At 48.8% G+C, this 19176-nt stretch overlaps 1 protein-coding gene across 1 annotated transcript in view; it reads right to left on the bottom strand.

Moving 5' to 3' along the window:
• TDRD5 (tudor domain containing 5) overlaps window positions 1-19176 on the bottom strand; it is a gene marked incomplete at both ends in the record, with an annotated part of 586386 nt that overhangs the window by 69431 nt on the left and 497779 nt on the right. The window lies entirely within an intron of this gene.

Genomic DNA, 19176 nt, shown 5'->3' with positions numbered 1-19176 from the left:
TGTTGAGGGGACCATTCCCCCCCTGATCCAACACCTGACTCCTCAAGTAATCCGCCTGACAGTTTTCCACTCCGGGAATATGCACGACAGAGAGGGCTAGAACAAAGTTTTCTGTCCATTTTAGGATCTCGGCCACCTCCCAGGCCGCCAGGACACTCTTGGTGCCCCCTTGAAGATTGACGTAAGCCACGACCGTGGCATTATCTGATTGAATCGGAACTGGACATCTTTGCAGACGATTTGTCCAGTGACTCAAGCAAAGCTTTATCACTCTGAGTTCCAGAATATTGATTGGTAGTCTTCCAGACTCCAGGTCCCCTGGACACACATCTTTCCAAGCACTCGACACCAACCGGACAGGCTTGCATCCGTGGTTACCACGATCCAATTCAAGGGAAGAAAGGACTTGCCCTGACTAAAAGCCAAGGAACTGAGCCATCACAGTAGAGCACTTGTTGTGTTTTGACTCAGCTGAATAAGATTGTCCAAAGATTTTGGATCCTTGTTCCTCTTGACAAGAATTTTTCTTTGCAGAGGTCTTGTGTGGAACTGAGTAAACAGAACCGCCTCGAAGGTAGACACCATCAGGCCTAGTGCTCGCATGCAAGTCCGCAGATAGGACAGATTGCTGGATAACAGCAAGGGAATCGCCCTCTGCAACTACTGCAGCTTTTCCAGAGGGAGAAACACCCTCACAGAGGCCGAGTCCAGAGTCAATCCCAGACAATACAGTTTGGAAGATGGGACCAGAGCAGACATTTTAAAATTGATGTTCCAACCAAACTCTTGCAGAGTCCGTACAGTGATTGATAAGTCGCCCAACAGGACTGAATGTGATCTGCTCTTAATATGAGATCGTCCAGGAACCCCAGTACCGCAATCCCCTGCTGTCGCAGTAATACCAATACCGGAGCCAACACTTTGTTGAAGAGCCTAAGAGTGGAGGCGAGACCAAGGATAACGCCACAAATTCATAATGCTCCTCTCCTATAGAGGAGCAAAGAAAACGCTGGTGTCCAGCATAAATAGGGATGTGCAGCTATGCGTCCTTGATATCGATAGAGGCCAAAAAGTCCCCTTGGTGTAGGAATTCCACTACCGTGTGAATGGACTCCATTAAAAACTTCTGAACCTGCACAAAGCAGTTCAAAGCCTTGAGGTCCAAGAATGAACGCACTTTGCCTTCTTTTCTGGGAACAGTGAACAGGTTTGAATAGAACCCCTGAAAGCATTCTCGAGAGGGAACCAGCACAATCACCCTTTGCGACAGCAGATCTTGTACCACCTCTCGTAGATCCCTTAACCGATCTGGAGATGGGCGTAGCTTGGACGGGAAAAACCTGTCCGAAGGTCAAGACCTGAATTCGATCTTGTAACCTGATCGGATCAGTTCGTGGACCCATTTGTCCTAAATCAAGGAGGTGCACGGTTCCGGAAAGAAACAAAGACGTCCCCCCACCCCAGTTACGGGGGGGGGGGGGGGTCGTCTCTTCATGCAGAAGGGGACTTGTCTGCAGATCTGGAGGGACCTGCTCTTGGCTTACCCGACCACTTCTTCTTGGAACCCCTAGATGATCTAAATCAGTGGTCCTCAACTCCGGTTCTCAGGGCCCACTAACAGGCCAGATTTTAGGTATTACCTTGGGGAGATGCAGACTAGAGTACTGCAATCACTGAGCAGCAAATTATTTCACCTGGGATGGATTTCAGTTATCTTGCAAACCTGGCCTGTTAGTGGGCCCTGAGGACCAGGGTTAAGGACCACTGATCTAAATGGCTTACATCCTTTCTCCTGTGTGCAGGAGGGCCGCCTGTGGGCTGAAAAATAATGGCTCCATTTGTGACGCGGAGATGTGCCCTTAGCGGATTGAGAAAGAAGAGTACGCTTCCCACCTGTAATCCCTTTGAGAAGTTCATCCAACGAAGAACTAAATAGGCAGTCCCCTGTAAAGGGGAAATCTGACAGAGCCTTTTTAGAAGCCTGGTCCACAGACCAGCCTTTTAGCCACATCATGCGTCTAATGGTTACCCCTACCACGGAAACTCTAGCTGCAAGGGGGCCGCATCTAAAGACGCATCACATAAAAATAGTAAGGCTTGGATCATTTGGTCCATTAGCTCTGCAAGGCCCGGGGGAAGCTGTTCTGCCTCCAAATCATTTTTCAAATAATTTTTCAGTAACTTTCCCCATTCCATTCAGTTATGGTCTGGGACACCAGAGTGATAGCGAAGACCGGTCCACAACAGGGTCTTTAAAGATCGGAGACTCTTCCACTGGACCACAGTAGATTTGTTCAGTCTGGAGACCGGATAGTCCACCTTTGGTGGAACGGTCCATTTATTGACTACAGTGTCCGCAAAGTGGTAGCGCCTCTTAACCACTTTACCACAGGAGGATTTTGATGTCTTACTTCCAGGCCACTTTTTGCGATTCGGCACTGTGCGAATTTAACTGACAATTGCGCGGTCGTGCGACGACGTACCCAAACAAAATTTACGTCGTTTTTTTCCCCACAAACAGAGCTTTCTTTTGGTGGTATTTGATCATCTGTGCGCTTTTTACTTTTTGCGCTATAAACAAAAAAAAAGCGTTTATTTTGAAAAAATAATATTTTTAAAATTTTTTTATATGAAATTCCCCCCCAAAAAATGTAAAAATCAAATTTTTTTTAAAATTTTTGGTCAATTTGTTTTCTGCTACCTATGTTTGGTAAAAAAAAATCACAATAAGCGTATTTTGATCGGTTTGCGCAAAAGTTATTGCGTTTACTAACTAAGGGAAAGATTTCTGTCATTTTTGGTGTTTTTTTTTTTTAACGCGTAATGGCGGCGATCTGCGATTTTTTTTGCGGGACTGTGACATTGCGGCGGACAGATCGGACCCTTGACTGACATTTTTGACACTTTTGGGGGTACCAGTGACATTACTGCAGTAATCAGTGCTATAAATATGCACTGTTACTGTAAAAATGACAATGGCAGTGAAGGGGTTAATTTTATTGGAGAGGGAGGGGTTAATGTATGCCTGGTGCTTACTGACGTGTGGGGGGGAGGGGACTATGTGACAGAAGGACAGATCGGATGTTCAGCTATGCTGAACACTCCGATCTGTCAGTCCCTGTCACTTAGGAGATCCGCCGGCTCTGTTTACACAAGCGGGCTGATCACCTCACTCGATTCCCCGACGATCGGGGAAGAGTGGCGGCGATCGCCGCTGCTCCTCCCCTGGCCCGACTCCCGCTGTGACTGAAAACAGCGGGAGCGCCGCCTACAGGGGGAGGAGTCCAGCGATGTAGGTCTACGTCGCTGGACGGGAACGAGCCACTGTGCCGCAGTAGCAGCACAGTGGCTGGAGTTAAAGTGGTTAAAGCGCTTCGGCTCCCACTGTTCAGTGACAATTTTGTCAGAAGGTTCCGGACAAGGAAAAACCTTGCCCGACCTCGGGGCTTTGCGTGTGCCAAAGGACACCTGCGTCCCTGATGCTGTAGAATCATCCACCATTTTTAGAATTTCCCGCAATGACACTATAAGTGCCTCTACCAGCTCATTTCCCGCGCGCATGCAGATGAGGACATGTCACCCTTGACATCAGAGTGCGATTACGCAGATCCCTCAGGGTGACTCACGTCCGTGTGGGCATATCAACCTTTAGAATCTTAGGATACAGATGAGGCAGGTGAGGGCAGTGGGCGCTTTTTACTAGTCCTCTTTTTTAGGACCAAATCAACTTATGACACCAGGGGTTCCAAAACCGCCATTAAGGCAGACAAGGGTTGAGAGCCGGAGGTCCCTGCAATACCAAGGAGGGGATCAGTAGGTGATACTTGCTCCTGGGTCTCCATGTTAACCCGGGGTCACTTTAAGAATATTACAAAAACGGCCCCACACCGCTGCACCAGAGTTACTACAAGTCCTGGCACACGGAACTGCAATGTAGCAGAGTGAGTGAGCAACCTACAGGGCCCCCAATAGACTCACCACCGCCTGATATTAGGGAGAGCAGAGCAGGCCTGAAGTGTGCAGAAAACGATCCTCACAGGAAGAGGAAGTACCTAGGTCAGCACCAGAGTAAAAGCCTTGCCACTCACTGCTGTACAGCATTCACTGGCTCCGAGAAAATGGCCGCCCAATGCATTTCAATGGGGAGACCACAACAAAATGGCCGCCCAATGCATTTTAATGGGAAACTACTAAAAAATGGCCGCCGAGCCTTGCACAGCTGATCTACAAGAAAATGGCGGCGTCCTTGGCACGCCATGCAGTCTACAGGATCCCCTGAGGAGTTTAGCGATCAATTAGGCATAGGGGGGCCCTGGCAGGGACCCCCACCAGGATTACACCCGATCACCCCCCCCCCCCCCAGCGGATTGCGCGATCAGGGCTCCCATCGCCTACTGCAGCCCCTGCACTATACCCAACTAAGATAGGGACCCCCTATGAAATAGTGGGGAGGATGACCTGCTGGGGGAGCCTTGGATGGTCGATAGGGGATGGTCCCTAGGGACCCCACATTCAAAGGGAGGCATGGGGGAGTAACCCAAGGGTCCAACCATCCCAGGGAGAGGCCCACGTCGACACTAAGACCGCAAGAAATATGGGGGGGACACTGCTCACCCTACCAATGATATTCGGGTGGACACCTCTCCGGACAGACAACCTCTCCACCCGGGGTCGGGATGCTGACAGCCAAGGGATACACTGCGACTCAGCCAAACCAGGTCGTGTGCGTCCCAGCAAGGGGTTTCACTTGCGGGCCAGCCCCCGTCCAGTGGGGCTATGTCGTGGCGAGGCCTAGCACGGAGCTGCGACCTGCACACGTCTGCTGGCCAGACTGGGAGGACATAAGGATCTAGAATATCCAGTCTGACGCCTAGTCCGGCTGTTGATTGTAGTTCTCTCAAGAACAAAAGTACCTAAAAAAAATTTGACAAAAAAATGCAAAATGCTAGGACCGAAATCCCAGCAGGGAACTAGGTCCTTACTCCTGACTAGGCAGGAAAAAAATGAATGCCTATAGCAGAGTGAGTGGGTGTATATCCACAGGGATGCAGCATAACCCAATAGTTAAGAATATGGAGCTGCATCTGTAAGTGAACGTTCATTGACGGACACAGATTCATATTTTCCTTGACCGATGGGACATCCCAAAGCAAAGTCAGCATAAGGGGTGGGAAAAAACACAGCAAACATAAAAAAAACAAAAAAAAAAAAAAACAAAATCCCCCCCCCCAAAAAAAAAGGCTAAAACTTAGCCAATCAGGTAACCAAAGAGCTTAACCAGGAACATCTGGAGCTCACCTACCAGGAAAAAAGCACACCCTCAAGCCCAAGAGGCATTAAGCGCACTTGTAGAATGCACCCTAACAGGAAAAGGAGGAACCTGACCCTTGATGGAATAGGCCTGCATCACCGCCTGCCTGATCCATCTGAAAATGGTAGCAGTGGATGCGGCCTGCCCCTTACAAAAACTAACCGTAAGGGCAAATAAGGAATCCGATTTGCGAATCGACTTAGTCGCCACCAGGTACACCCTAATGGCCCTACCCACAGCCAGGGAATGCAAGGCAATTTCTTTTGGATGTTTTGGCGTAAGACACAACAAAGGCAATACAATGTCTTCATTTAAATGGAAACATGACACGACCTTAGCAGGAAACGACTGACAGGAATGTAGCACGACTTTGTCCCTGTGAACCACCAGGTAAGGTGACTGACAAGACAACGCAGCCAGCTCTGAAACACTGTGTGCAGAAGTAATAGCTACCAAGAAAGCCACCTTCTTTGACAAGGTAAGCAGAGGAAGACCACAAATATTTTCAAAGGGTGGTTTTTGAAGAACCTGCAGTACCAAATTAAGATCCCTCAGAGGTACTAGGGACCGTACCAGAGGAGCCAAGTGGCGAACCCCCTGCACGAAGGTGCGAACCAAGGAATTTGCTTCGATTCTGCACAGAAGTCTCGGCAGAAGCTGTACTGGAGGAAAGGCATATATTAGGCGACACTGGCCCCAAGGCCACAGGGTCTCGAGACCTTGCCACAAACCTCTACTTGACCTTCTACATGATGCGCGGAGGCTAACAGATCTACATCGGTAGTCCACCACGGGGGAGACAGTTGTTGAAACACCTCCGGGTGAAGGGATCATTCACCCGGACTCAGGGCCTGCCGAGGTAGTCCGCCTGCCAATTTTCCACCCCTGGAATTTGCACAGCAGAGAGGGCTGTGCATCCCTCACCCTCACTGACCCATCACCAAACCGGTCATGCTGAACAATGTGACAAGCAGCATAACGTTTTCCATGGCTTCTCCAGAACCCTTCACATCTGTCACATGTGCTGAAGATGAACCTGCTTTTATCTGTGAAAAGCACAGGGCGCCAGTTGCGGACCTGCCAATTCTGGTGTTCAATAGCAAATTCCAATTGAGCTACAAGGTGCAGGGAAGTGAGTACAGAGCCCACTAAAGGAAGTTGGGCCCTCAGGCCACCCTAATGAAGTCTGTTTCTGATTGTTTGGTCAGAAACATTCACACCAGTGGCCTGCTGGAGATAATTTTGTAGGGCTCTGGCAGTGCTGGTCCTGTTCCTGCTTGCACAAAGGAGCAGATACCAGTCCTGCTGATGGTTTAAAGGCATTCTATAGCCCTGTTCAGCTCTTCTAGAGTAACTGCCCGTCTCCTGGAATTCTTCTCCATGCTCTTAGAGTGTGCTGGGAGACACAGCAAACCTTCTGGCAATGGCACATATTGATGTGCCATCCTGGAGGAGTTGGACTGCCTGTGCAACCTCTATAGGGTCCAGGTATAGCCTCATGCTACCAGTAGTGACACTGATCCTGGCCAAATGCAAAATTAGTTAAAAACAGTCAGAAAAGATGAGTAGGGAAAAAACGTTTTGGTGGACTCACCCTGTAAAACCATTCCTGTTTTGGAGGTTATCCCATTGTTGCCCATTTAGTAGCACCTGTTAATTTCATTAACACCAAAGCCACTGAAACTGATTAACAACCCCCTCTGCTACTTAACTGACCAAATCAATATCCAAGGAGTTTAAATTGATTTGATGCTATACTCTGAATAAAAAGTGTTCCTTTCATTTTTTTGAGCATGTATTTTCAGAAGGCACATTTACTGACCTCCAGCATTGCAGAAATTACTGACCTTGAAAGCCCCGTCTATCAGAATCCAGCTTTCCATAGAAAAGCTGGCAAGTCAGCGAAGGTAAGGCAGGGAATAAGATCGATTCAAAGGACAGAAGATCCCATAGAGGCAACTGCCAGGGAGTGTAAAAGTGTCCACTACCAGCAGCCCCACGTCGGCATATACGGATCGACAATCGGGCGTGACCAGAAGAACCAGAATCACTTTGGCCTCTATCCTGCACAGCAGAAGAGGGAGAAACTGAAGAGGAGGGGATGCAGAAATGAGACGATGACGACTCCATGCCACCACCACAGCGTCCGGTGCATTCACAAAATGATCCCTTGTATCAGGTATCAAGTGCTGGAGGCCAATGGAGAGAGGGCTTCCCTTGCAGCTAAGTGCCAAACTCCCCTGGAGATGAGACAGGAGGAGTTAGGCCCAAAGTCACACAGGTCGCCTGCAGAGTTGCTTGCAGAAAAGGGTTCAGGGATACCGCTGTGGTGCTGCGGGGTTACTGCAGGCAGGTGGCACCTGTGAGATGAAGCAGGTACTTAGGATCGCTAAGACAGAGGGTGGTTGATTCAAGCCGAGGTTCGATGCCAGGTGGGTAGCGGAGGAGACAAGGTCAAGTGGTAGCCAAGGTCTGGACAGGTAGCAGGCAGAGGAGATCCGTTAAACAAGCCGAGGTCAAAGTCAGGAAGCAAGCTGGAGATGGAGGTGTAACAAGCCGAGTCAGGAACCAGGAATCACAGGAAACAGGATGTTGGTAGAAGCTGAAGATCAAACAGCACTTAGAGAAGGGCTGGCTTCCTTATAAAGGCCCAGGTAAGGGGCTGACAGAGTTGCTGGGTCCTAGAGCCCTTCTCCTATTCTGACTGATACTGGGTCCTAGAGCCCTCCTGCTATTGGTGCCCTGACACCTTGCTCTCGCCACCATAGCACTTTCCTGTGGAAATGGTATGCCAGGATATTTCAAGGGGTATGCATACTTTTTCAAGACACTGTAGATCAGTAGTTGAGCTTCCTCCAGCAACCTAATCCAACCTCGGCACCAGAACTCCTCCCCAGCCGGACAGACTGGCATCCATACTGGCCACCATCCAGTGCTGAAGAAGAAAAAACTCCCCAGCTAGAGAGACTGGAGCCACTGGACCAGAGAGGTAATAGCCCCCTGGACCAAACAAATCTGATCATTCAATGACAGAGGAGAGTTGTCCCACTTGGAGAGGATTTCCAACTGCAGTCCTATCACATGAGACGATGCATGCAACACCATTGGGATACTGGATACCATTAGGCCCAGAAATTGCATGCAGGATTGCCAGTAAACTCACTTGTGGAAAAGCAGCTGCTGATCACCAACTGAAGCTTTGGAAGCTTCACAACAGGTGTATGCAGGTTCATCAATATCACCTGCAGTGCCACAGCCATGGATCCCATTGCATGTTTTTTTTTTTCAATTGTACCTTTATGCTCCAAGTACAGAGCACAGCATCAGAGGCTAGAGAAACTAGGACGGAAGCCCAAAGTCAAAATGGCTGCTGAAACAGCCCACCCCAGGGTCTGCCCCAAAGCACTACCCATCACAAGACATCCTGCCAAGGTCAGCAGAATGACAGCGGGGAAGGGAAATAGCTCAAAAACAAGATGGCGAACGCCGTGGACCAATCCACTAGGCCGCAAAGCAGCAGACTCAATTGCTGGGCAGCCCAATTGCGTGGTGTGTGCACCCATTGGACTGCCCATACCAGCATCCCCGGGCAGGAGAGGGGAGTCTGTAGGATTCCCTGCCCATACAACAAGGTAGGAAAAAACACATCCTTAGTAAGCAGGAGGAGATATCTTATGGTCCCGGCAGCCTCAAGGTCTCAGAAAGATGGGGGGGGGGGGGGGAATAGGGAGCACACAGGCAGCAGTGTGCCAGGGTAACACTGACACCAGGTGCCCAGTCAAGTGTGTCCCTGTGAGATACTAGGCTCCCTGGATCAGGGTGGGGATGCTGCAGCCGATCCAGCATGTAGCTTAAGGTCTGCGTGAGCTTGTTGGCTAGACTGGGGTGACCACTGGATCTAGATGGCCCAGCCTGGCTGATGATTGAAGATCTCCGCAGGAAAAAACTCCCAGGAAGAAAGGCTTTGGAACCACAGGTAACTCCTGAAACACTAGACAGAAATAACCGACTTGCCTATAGCAAGGGGCTACAAACCCTACGGTCAAGAATGAACAGAAGCTGTGTCTGTCAATGAACATAAGAGAAATAGGTAAGTACACACATCTTTTTTTATACAAGGTAGGCAGGATAGGTGGGGGATGTTTTAACTAGCTAGAGTTAGGCTTTCCTTCAACTTCAAATATATTGCAGCTCACAAGGCCTAAGATGTGGTGGCTGCATCTCTTTTCTTTTCTTCAATATTTAACATGATAATCCTGAGAATAGCACTTCTTTTCCCTGGGTGGCTACGCTCACTACCCCAATGTAGCTATGAAGTGAGCCATGGTTGTCACCCAGCCCGGACTTTCTGCTTTTTGTTAATGTGAAAAGGACACTGCATTTCTGGCAAGATCAATGTATTTTTTGTGTTTTAAAGCCCAAACACTGCAAATATGCATGTTCACGGGCTGCAGTCACTGTGCTCCCAGCTCAGCGACCAAGCTGTCAAAGGCAGTTCCCAGTCTCTAGTAATGAGCAGAAGCTGGTGGGACTGACTCCTAGTCATTTGAGTACTGTGACAGCCAATCACAGTGGTCATGTAATTGGGTATTCCCATCCCCTAGGTGTAATAGCTTAGTAAAACGGGCGCCAGGGCTGGGCAGGAAAGAGTTAAGGAAACAAATTGGCTGTTTTTAATAAAAATTATTTCTTGATAGAGAAACAATCAAATTATTGTAAAAATACCCATTGAACAAATTCCTTAGAAGCAATTTTTATACATTACTAAAATCAACACACTTTTAGATCTTTAAATACACAATCTTTTTTTTTTTTAATTGTGCCTTGTGTTTATGTGAAGTGATTATTCAAAATTGTCCGACACCCTGCACCTGAACAGGAAGGGAAATCTCCTCAATAGGAACCAAGATTAAAATAAAATCCTAATACAAGTTCCAACCATTTTTCTTACTACCAGAAAAATAGAATTTTTGTAAGAACTTACCGTAAAATTATTTTCTCTAAGTCTTCCGACAGTCGCAGCCCGTTCTGTATGCCTTCACCATTGGGTAATGCGCCCTCTCTGCAGGAGCAGGCTAGGTAGTGAAAAGGTTAACAAGAAAATCTTTACACAAGACACACCTCTTGAGGGCTGTCCCTCAGACATTACCCATCAGCCACTCAGTGCTGCTCTTTAGTTTTGTAGCAAGCAGTACAGGAAGACATTCAACCCCCCCAAAAAATAGAGGTGGCGGGGGCTGCGACTGTCAGAGGAATAGGAGAAAATAATTTTACGGTACGTTCTTACAAAAATTCTTTTTTTTCTTACGTTCTCTGACAGTCGCAGCCTGTTCAGTATGCCTTCACCATTGGGATGTCCCAAAGCAGTGCAGGTGTGAGGGGTGGGAACAAAGAGGCAACCAAAGAAACGGCAACGTGTCAATAAGGCCAGAGAAAAACTGAGCCAACCGGGCAACAGAAGCTCAACATGAGCTAACCCTAGAACAAAATTCACCCCAAGAAGAGATGTAACAACCCGTCTCTGCAACAAACCGCTGCGCTCAAAACCTTGCGGCCAAAGGAAGCATCCGAAGATGCCATCACGTTAACCCTGTAGAAATTATGTGAAAATTTGCACAGACGACCAAGTCGCCACTACACACTTCTGAGCCACAGAAGCCTGATGGCGAAAATACTCAAGAGGCACTCACGGCTCCAGTAGAGTGCTCACCAGGAAAGGATGCACCTGACCCTTTAGTGAATAGGCCTGAACAATAGTCTGTCTGATCCATTATCAAATGGCCGCAGCAGACGCAGCCGAATCCTTCCGAGGTCCCTAAGGAAGGATGAACCGGGAATCAGACTTCTGAAAAAGACTCAGCGGCCGACAGGAAAACCCAGATCGCCCGGACCACATCCAATTAACGCAAAGCAAATGCCTTGGGATGCTTGGGCTTCGCGCAAAGTGAAGGCAACACAATATACTCGTTGAGGTGGAAATCTGACACCACCGTGGGGAGAAAAGACTGAATAAGTCGCAGGACCACTTTATCCCGATGAACCACCAGATAAGGCAAGCGGCAATACAGTGCAGCCAGTTCAGACACTCTGCGAGCAGAAGCGATAGCCCCCAGAAAATCCACTTTCTGAGACAACACAAGCAGAGCGATATCTCTGATGTTCTCAAAGGGTGGCCGTTGCAAAACGGACAAGACCAAATTCAGGTCCCACGGAGGCAAAGGAGCCCTCCGCGGTGGAGCTAGAGGACAAACCCTTTGAATAGAGGTGTGAATCAGGGAGTTAGTTGCCAAGGGACGCTGGAAGAAAGTAGGCAAGGCTGATAACTGACTCTTGATCGTGCCCAGCGACTACCGAGCCTCCAGCAAGGTAGGAATAACAGTATTCGAGTGACCCCTGTCTCTCCACACCCAGCTTTCAACAGCCATGCTGTGAAAGCTAGAGATTGTAAAACAGGATGGAAGATCGGCACTTAAGACAGTAGATCTTCTCACAGAGGTAGCCGCCAGGGAGGCTCGACGACCTTCTGCACGAGGCCTGTATACCTAGAGCGACGAGGCCAGTCTGGGACCACCAGAACTACCTGAACCTGTTTCGACGCCAACCTGCGGAGGACCTGGACAACAGTTGAATTTGAGGGGAGGCATAAAGCAGCCGATACCGGTGCCAGGGCACCACCCACTCGTCCGTGGCGTCCGCCAGAGGACAGCGGGTCCCGGCCACGAACCTTCCCACCTTTTTGTTAAGACAGGACGCGAAACAGATCAACGTCCGGAGACCCCCTCCAGGCACACAGAAGATGAAAACACCTCCAGATGCAGGGACCATTCCCCCTGATCCAAGTACTGATGACTCAGACAGTCCAACAGCCAGTTTTATACTCCAATAAATGTGAATAGCCGAAATCGCTGGAAAGTGCGCCTCGGCCAAAAAAACTGAATCTCGCCCATCTCATTAGCTGCTCAGGCCCTCTTGGTGCCCCTTGGTGATTGATGTAAGCCACCGCTGTGGCGTCATCTGTATGAACACGAACTGGGCGACCGTCAGTCGAGTCGTCCAATGAAACAAGCACAGCTCGATCGCTCGGAGCTCCAAAATATATATCGGCAGGGAGGATTCCTCCGCCGACCACGTCCCCTGGGCACATAAGGTGTCCAGAACGCAAACCCAGCCCGACAGGCTGGAACCGAGGTGATTATTGTCCACAACAGAGGCAGAAAGGACTGGACTTGAGTTAGAGTGGGCGATAGGGTCCACCACAGTTCAGTTCCAAACTCGGGAGGCGGCTCAAACATATCCTCCTGTCTAACAACTGAGGATCCTTTTTCCACCTGGCAACAATCTCTGCTTGCAGAGTCCTCGTGTGAAACTGAGCAAACGGGATGGCTTCAAAGGCCGAAACCATCAGTCCCAGGGACAACATGCAGGCCCGTAGAGAGGAGAGATCGTTGTCCCTGAGGGACCTGATCTTGCCCTACAAGGACCATCCCCAGGTAACTGAAACAGACTGATGGAGTCACTGCCGACTTCTGGAAGTTGATGGTCTACCCGAACTCCTGAAGCGTCTGAACCGTGACTGTCAGATCGCTCGAGAGAGTGGCACACAAGCTCGCCCTCAACAGGAGGTCGTCCAGATAATCGAGAAATCCCTCTTGCACAGTAAAGCCAGCACCGGGGCTAAAACTTTGGTGAATACCCTGGGAGCCAAAGCTAGGCCAAAGGTAATGCCACAAAATGAAAATGGTCCTCCGGAGGTAATCGCTGATGACCATCGTAGATAGGGATGTGCAGGTACTCATCCTTCAAGTCGATGGAGGCCAGAAAACCTCTCTGACTTAAAAGATGCCACCGACCGGATGGATTCCATCCGGAACTTCTGCACCCGCAAAAAGCGGCACAGAGACTTGAGGTCCAGAATTGGCCGCACTTTGCCCTCTTTTCTGGGCACCGTGAACAGGTTGGAATAGAACCCGTGAAACCTGTCCCGCTGAGGGACAGATACAAAGATTCCCTTAAAGGATCGGGGGACAGACGGCGAGTCAATGGAAGGAAACCGGTCTGCAGGGCGAGATCAAAACTTGATCTCGTACCCTGAATGAATCAGACCGTGAACCCACCTGTAGGGTTCCCGAAAACAATGCAGACATCCCCCCTACCCCTGAAACAGGTGAGGACATCCCTTCAGGCGGGGGGGAAGAAAAGGGCCGCCGCACTGGACTGACCGGCCTTGGGCATCCCGGACCATGGCTTCTCGTGACCGCTGGAAGTCTTGAAGGATTTACCTTGCTCCTGTGCCTCCGAGGCACGAAAAAAGGACCAACGATGAGCATTGAAGGAAGGACCACGCCTAGCGCGGGGTGATTTTTCCTTAGAGGTTTTTGGGGTAAAAGGTACTCTTACCCCCCGTAAGACCCTTGAACAACCCATCCAAGGTATCACCAAAAAAAAAAAATACCTCTCATATAAGTGACATCAGACACAGTGTTTTTGGAAGTGTGGTCAGCCGACCAGCTTTTTAGCTAAACAATGCAGCGGATTGCAACCCCAACCGCAGATAACCATGCGACCAAAAGGAGCCTCGTCACATAGGTACATCATGGCCTGGACCACTTTGATCCACCAGGTCAAGGACAGTCGGAGAACTGACTCCGCCACTAAGGTGCGCTAAAGCACCTTGAACCATTCAGTGACCGTTTGTGAAACCATCACAGAAGCGAACACAGGCTTGAGCAGAAAACCCGCCACCAAATACAAGTGGCAGGAAAGCGTTTCCACGCGCCTATCCGCCGGGTCTCTGAACACCGGGGAGTCCTCCACGGGCATCAGCGTGGACAAATTTAACCTGGAAACAGTGTGGACCACCTTAGGCGACGCCGTTCAACAAGTGTTGACCAGGTCCACAAAGGGTTATCGGCGTTAAAATCGCTTAGGCACCACCAACATATGCATGATGTGACGCCACTGTGCGTTCACGAGTTTGTGAAACTCCTCGGGCAGGGAAAAACCTGACCCGACTTCTAGGCTTTGCGGGACCCGAAGGAAACTTGTTTTACCTGACTGGGCGGGCTCATCATCAATATTCAAAGTCTCCCTGACGGAGTAAATAAGTGCTTCTACTATAGCGCGTTCCCACGCCGCAGTGGAGGAGGACTCTTCCCCTTCCGAATGTGAGGACCTGGACCCCTCAGGGGGGACATTGTCCGTAGCAACCAAATCAGGCTCTGAGTCAAAAGACTGAAAAGGGCATTGGCCGTTCATTAAACAATACGTTCAGATATCAGCAGAGCAACCTTTGCGCCAAAGTCGCAAGTGCAGCAGATAAGGAGGCCATGGACGTTGTTTCAGGAGTTCCTGAAGCAACAACTAGTTCTGTGGGGAATTTTCTATCCTGGGACTCCATTTTTGAAAAAAAATTTTTTTTTGGACACTGGCCCTTTAAATCGGCAAATTCTGCGGTCAGCACCACCGTCGGAGTCCCCTATTAAATGATATAGAAACAGCAAAGCACAGTTTTTAGGGAGAAATGCCAGAAAAAAACAGAAGAAAACAGCCCCATAGTGTCACAGTGTAATTACCAGACCCCCTCACGAGCTGCTGCAGTAAAAAAAAAAAGGAAGTGACCTCAATCACTAGAGGCCAATGTATAGCCCTGAGCCACAGCAATATGGATGCCTTTTAGGTTTAATGGAAACAGAAGCACTCGCAAAATGGGCGCTGCCCTTACTAGGCAGCCGCCCAAACCGGCGCCAAATGCTTAGAAAATGGCTGCTGCCCTCACAGGGAAGCCAGATAAGCTGCCCTCACCCAAAATGGCGGCCGAATCGAACGGCGCCAAAGTCAGGCAAAACCCAGGAGCTGGCCACCGCGGGGATCCCTCAGAGACACCCAAGGACAATGTAATAAGCCCCCACAGCCCTCACCAGGCAGTGATCACCGCAGAGCGCCCCAAAAGGGACAGGGAGGTAGGGACCGCCCAATGTTGGCCAGGGTGGACACTACAGAGACCACAAGTTCTGTCTTCCCCCTAGGAGTGGGCCCACATGACTCCCCCAAAGGCAACTGTCCCAGGGACACGGGGGTAACATCACTCACCATACCACGGACCGCGGGCTCCGCTTTGATACGGAACACCTACCACCCTGAGTGGGAGTGCCGTCTGCCAGGAAGGGACGCTGCAACACAGGGCGTTCCGGAGTTGAGACATCCCGGCGAAGAGAGGCTCTCCGCAGGCTCATCCCCGTCCACAGGGGCACCATCGTGGTGAGGCCTGGGCATACCAAAAACCTGCGCACGCTCGTCGGCTGTCGCTTGTAGTCCTCCAGGAGGATCCCCCTGACTAATTAGCGATAGTGAGCAAGAAAATAAAATAAAAACATTTTCCAAAGAAAATAAAAAACTGAGACAAGGCGTCCCAGCAGGGTACCCTAGTCCTACTCCTGAGCTAGGCAGCAAGAAACTGAAGAGCAGCACTGAGTGGCTGATGGGTAATGTCTGAGGGACAGCCCCCAAGAGGTGTGTCTTCTGTAAAGCTTTTCTTGTTAACCTTTTCCCTACCTAGCCTGCTCCTGCAGAGAGGGCGCATTACCCAATGGTGAAGGCATACAGAACAGGCTGCGAAGGCTTGGTTAGTGTTCCTGGCTATAAACACTGAGAGCATGAGTTCAAATCCCAAGTGTGCCATCACCTTCTTTGAGCGTCATCGCGCCACATCTGCCCAAGTGGAACGCACGGCGTCCCGGAAGTGCGCTACTATTGCTATTCTTTCATGCCACTACCCTCTATTCGTTTGTGAGTACCTAATTTTTAATCTCTAATAAAGCATTTTAAAAGCGGTACTACTCTATGTGAGCCTTCTTCCCCCATATATCGGTACACCTTTGGACCCTAATACCAAGGAGCCGGGTTTACAAGATTCGGGCAGATAATTGGACCACCCAACCACTTTGATGGTCAGTGGAGGAGACCCAGGATTATAGATTCAAGGCCTGACACCCCTGTAGGGGTATATAGCTCTGGTGAGTGCGGTCCAAGGGGTGCGGGGAGCACTGAATGGTCACCATATACCTGAGCACCTCCAATATTCATCATCAGAGCACCTGCACTCAAGTCACTTTTTGCCCTGTATTTTAGGGAAAGTTTTTTTACCATTGTGGGGCTATCCTCCTTTCTTAGTTGTTACGGACTTATTTATACTTGCACTATTGCTGCCATAATATTTATATACCTACTGTGCACTTTATTTATGCCATACTTGATGCTTTGTATTTTACGATTATAAGGCTGTAGATTTAAGTGGATCCAATTGTTTTTTATATTTTATATACTTTATTTATTTTTAATTTTTTTACCAAACTGTATACACACCAATTTACACCAATTTTGTACCAACCTTTCCTCACAGTTTTAGCACAAGTATTTATCATCCACAGAGTTGAATATCCTACAGTATTGCACATATTTATTAGTGATACACATATGATGCACTTGACACTTTAATTATTATTCATAGTGGTGATTCATATCGTATATACTTTTAGCACTTTTTTTGGACATACAGAACCATCAGCACATTTTGGCAGCGCCATACACCTTCCCCCTTCTTTTCCTTCAATCTCACTATATTCTTAGGAATATAGTATAAAGGTAGGCTGCAGCCAATATCAAACACTAGAAATCTAAAATTATCCTAAGCGCGGATTTTCTACATTTCAGAGATGAGATTTAAGGTTCGTTCAAACCAGAATGATGGGGTAACATAATGCTTGTGTTAACCACTTTAGCCCCAGCCCTATTTCGGACACTTTTTGTTCACAAGTTAAAACCAGTATTTTTTCCTAGAAAACTACTTAGAACCCCCAAACATTATATATATTTTTTTAGCAAAGACTCTGGAGAATAAAATGTCGGTCATTGCAAAATTTTTTGTCACGCGGTATTTGCGCAGCGGTCTTTAAAACGCCATTTTTTTGGAAAAAATTAGAAAAATCACATTTCACTGCATTTAAAAAATACTAAACAGTAAAGTTAGCCCATTTTTTTTGTATATTGTGAAAGATGATGTCACGCCGAGTAAATAGATACCAAACATGTTACGGTTTAAAATTGCGCCCCCCCGTGGGATGGCGACAAACTACGGTCAATAGAGATCTCAATCTGCGACGCTTTAAATTTATTTAACGGTTACCAGTTTAGAGTTAGAGTGTAGCTCTTTTTTTTTTAATTATTGCCCACGCTCTGGCGATCGCGGCGATACCTCACATGTGTGGTTTGAACAGCGATTTCATTTGCGGCTCGACTTGCGTATACGTTTTTTTTTGTGCGCGAGCTAACGGTGACGGGGACGGCTAAATTTTTTTTTTTTTTTTCCTATTTATTTTTTCTTTTTTTTTAAACTTTATTACAGGTTTTTAAAAAAAAAAAAAATCTGATCACTTTTATTGCTGTCACAAGCAATGTAAACATCCCTGGTGACAGCAATATGTCGTGACAGGTACTCTTTATGGAGGGATCGAGGGTCTAAAAGACCCTAGACCCCTCCACTACACTTCCCTGTATGCAAAACGCCGAAAACGGCATTTTTGCATACAGCCGTTTTTCAAATCTGCCGCCTTTTGCAGCACAGTAACCCGGACGTGACGTCATGGACGCCGCCTCCGGGTTACGTCATCGGAGACCCGATCGATGCCGTTTCCGGCATTCATCGGGACTCCATCCAGCCGGCGGACGTGCCGGCTGGGTGCTCGGGGCTCCCGGTGGGACGGTAGCCCCGAGCAAAGCCGCGGAAGGCGGCGGGAGGGGGGGGACGTCCCCTCCCGCCCCCCCGGGTAACGATCGAGCGGCTCCCGAGCCGCATCGATCGTTACCGACGGAAAGCCGACCGTCGGCTTCAAACAACGGTACCGGGATGATGCCTCTAGCTAGAGGCATCATCCCGGTATAACCCCGCAAAGTCTGATGACGTAGAGGTTACGTGACTGGTACTAAAGTGGTTAATGTACTGTGTTGACATTTTTAATTGCATCTTAATGTACCACAATGCGCTACCATGTGTTGCGGTCCCCTGTGTTACCAAAAAAACTGCAGGTTTGATTTTCTGTTCTTTGCTTTGTGTTGGCAGCCCAACTAATGGGGCTGCCCTAAAGAGGTTGTCTTTTTCTTTTCCTTAAAATAACACACGTTATACATACCTGCTCTGTGAAATGTTATTGCACAGAGCAGTCCTGAACCTCCCTTTCCCTTTCTTGGGACCCCCAATGGCGCTCTCAGATCTTCCTTCTCTGTGTACCATCATAGGAAGCCTCTTCCTATAAGGGGGCACCTGCGAGCAAGCTCCCCAGCTGGGCTGTGTGCGTATATAGACACAAGATAGACATACCCCACTGCCCACACTGATGGTGTCAGTAAAGTATCTAGTGTAAGTGCTTCAAGTGATTGTAAAGTTTATTTATTTTTTTAAATAACAAACATGTTATACTTCCATCCTCTCTGCAGTTGGTTTTGCACAGGGCAGCCTGGATTCTCCTCTTCTCGGGTCCCTCTTTGCTGCTTCTAGCCCCTCCCTCCTGTCGAGTTCCCCCACAGCAAGAAGCATGCTATGGGGGCACCCAAGCCGAGCTGCAGGTCTGTGTGTCCATTCAGACATGGAGCTTTCATTTGACCCCGCCCACTCTCTTCTGATTGGCTAACTGACTTTGATTGACAGCTACGGGAGCCTATGGCGCCATGGCTGTATCTCAGCCAATCAGGAGGGAGAGTCCCGGATGGCCGAGGAACTCGTGGACATCGCTGGGGCTCAGGTAAGTATTAGGAGGTGCTGGGGAGGCTTTTATCTTAATGCATAGAATGCATTAAGACAAAAAACCTTCTGA

The sequence above is a fragment of the Pelophylax lessonae genome, assembly GCF_965119305.1.
Source record: "Pelophylax lessonae genome assembly, chromosome: 8".
Lineage (NCBI taxonomy): Eukaryota > Metazoa > Chordata > Amphibia > Anura > Ranidae > Pelophylax > Pelophylax lessonae.
Note: the sequence above shows the minus strand (reverse complement) of the source record. Positions and strands in the feature narration are given on the sequence as shown.